This window comes from Haemaphysalis longicornis, unplaced genomic scaffold (genome assembly GCF_048455015.1).
Source record: "Haemaphysalis longicornis isolate Haplotype H1 unplaced genomic scaffold, Haemaphysalis longicornis Haplotype H1 scaffold_9, whole genome shotgun sequence".
In the NCBI taxonomy this organism is placed as follows: domain Eukaryota; kingdom Metazoa; phylum Arthropoda; class Arachnida; order Ixodida; family Ixodidae; genus Haemaphysalis; species Haemaphysalis longicornis.
In genome coordinates, this window is record NW_027526460.1 from 154,516,157 (window position 1) to 154,518,708 (window position 2,552).

Consider the following 2,552-nt stretch of genomic DNA (forward strand, 5'->3'; position numbering starts at 1 on the left):
TACGATCTGTGTTTGATCTGCAGGAAAATGATCACTTAAAAACACCAAGACAAGTACATTAGAACAGCACCCTTGAACACGGGTAGGCTGTTTTACAATTTGGGAGAGATTAAATGTCAACATGATATCAAGGAGCACATCCGAGCATGCGCTGTGGTGTTGCATTGTTTGCCAGTTTATATCGGGTGAATTAAAATCGCCGAGCAAGATTAGCCTGGCTTCGAGAACATGCCGATGCATATACGTGTGCAATGCTTGCAAGCTATCCTTGTCTGAAGATGGGCTGCGATAAACGCAGCCAACAAATACTGGGCGAGAAGTCAAGAGAAGTTTGCAAAATATTGCCTCGACTCCGGTAACCTCAGGAAGTATTTCGAAGGAAAGGTCTTTTTTTATCAGGATGGCCACGCCTCCCCCACGTGTCGGCCTATCTTTACGAATGATAACGTAGTTGGGGGGTGTTACCTCAAAATCCTTTATGTCATTTGTCAGCCACGTTTCTGTCAAAGCTACGAAGTCCGGTTCAATTCCAAGAAGTAAGGATTCAAGCGGTACTAATTTTTGAAGCATGCTGCGGGTGTTAATGTTAAGAAATGTTACTTCTTTCGTTGGCTGCGGCGTTGTGGCTCGCCTGGTTCGTTCGCTTCGTCGTTTTTTTCATGGTTGATGCTATGACGGCCAGCGGTTATGAGCGCAATAGCATTTGTTTCCTCATCCCAACGGTACAGATCTTCGTTCACTTTTAACTTGTCATAGACCAGAAATACTTTGTCTCCAGCTTCTTTTCTTATTTTCGCAACTTGCCAAAGCTTTTTTTCTGATGTCTCTTACTCTATTTGAGAAGTCTTCTCGAACAGAGAAAGCGGTTCCTTTTAGTTTCGTGCAGTTTCTAAGAATGGTTGCTTTGTCTCGGAAGTCGAGGAGTTTTAGTATGACTGGTCTAGTTTTTTGAGCGTCTTGTTTTCCTATCCTGTGAATTCTTTCTATTGGAACGGGTTTGATCTTCAATATATTTTTAAGTATCTGCTCACCTATAGTTTGTTCGAGGGTTTCGGGGTTTTCGTCTGCCTCCTCCGGTACACCGTACACAAGTAAATTTGACCTTCTAGACCTGTTTTCTAAGTCGTCTAATTTTAACTCCAAGTAGTGAACGGTTTTTTGAAGATTGGGTACTTGGGAGACACAGGACGTGATCTTGTTTTCCAGTAACGTTACTTGTTCTAGTTTGGCTTCAATAGCTTTCAACCGTTCTTCTTTTATTTCTTTTATGTCATCTGCAATAACTTCAAGCTGTTTCATGATCATGGCCATATCGGGCCCCGGGTTTGTTTCAATGTCACCACTGAGAAACAGTAATTCCTTAATACAGGCACACATGTCACACAATTGTGCACACATCTGCCTAGGGCATGGCAGCACTATTAGGCATAGGTAATTTGAACGAATACATTTGCCATAACGCTTGCTCACCTGCGGCAGATAAACAAACGGGCTGAGACGTTGCATCCTGGCAGTGCTGCCGGGCCCTGTGGCTTGAGTTGAGGGGTGTCCAGTCTTTATACCACTCCAGTCTGCCAGCAGCGCCGTCTTCATGTTGTGGCGATCTGCGTCAGCGCATGAAGTCACCGAAGCAGGCCTGTTTTCAGGCAAATCGCCGAGCGTAGATTCCAAGTGCGCAATGCGCACATGATGCGCTTGGTGGCTGGGAAGTGGTGCGCCGTCGAATCCAGATAGCAGAGCCGGGTCTTCGCTTCCTGCTTGCGTGAGCAGCAGGACGCCAATTATCTGCGGCAGATAAACAAACGGGTTGAGACGTGGCATCCTGGCAGTGCTGCCGTGCCCTGTGGCTTGAGTTGAGGGGTGTCCAGTCTTTATACCACTCCAGTCTGCCAGCAGCGCTGTCTTCATGTTGTGGCGATGTGCGTCAGCGCATGAAGTCCCCGAAGCAGGCCTGTTTCCAGGCAAATCGCCGAGCGTAGATTCCAAGTGCGCAATGGGCACATGATGCGCTTGGTGGCTGGGAAGTGGTGCGCCGTCGAATCCAGATAGCAGAGCCGGGTCTTCGCTTCCTGCTTGCGTGAGCAGCAGGACGCCAGTTATCTGCGGCAGATAAACAAACGGGTTGAGACGTTGCATCCTGGCAGTGCTGCCATGCCCTGACAAAAGATTGCTGGATTCAAAGATTCAAAAGATTGCTGGATACAGGAGCTGACTCAAAGCTCCGACTCTTCGCGCTCCGCACAGGACCGGTTTCGCAGTCAATGGGGCGATGCCGGCTATCTTTCTTTCGGAGCGGAACCACAAACTACACTTGTAATCACGCCCTGAGCTAGTGTACGCAAATTTTATTCTTCCATTATGGTAAAGAGTACGCACAAAAAAAAATATGATGTGGGCAAGCATCAAAAGTCAACCGAGCGCAAAGAAAGAGCACGCAGAGCGAGCTCGAATCAAGCAGACGACAAATGCGATAATCCCTTAGCCGACGTCATGAAGACGTCACGGAGACACGGGTCGTGCTCACCAACAATAGCGGATTGTTCTAGCCCACA

The 2,552-nt window shown here is 47.6% G+C and overlaps 1 pseudogene; it reads right to left on the reverse strand.

Moving 5' to 3' along the window:
- Window positions 1–596: 596 nt before the first annotated feature.
- LOC144153504 (uncharacterized) lies at window positions 597–2,136 on the reverse strand (annotated as a pseudogene).
- Between the last annotated feature and the right edge of the window lie 416 nt (window positions 2,137–2,552).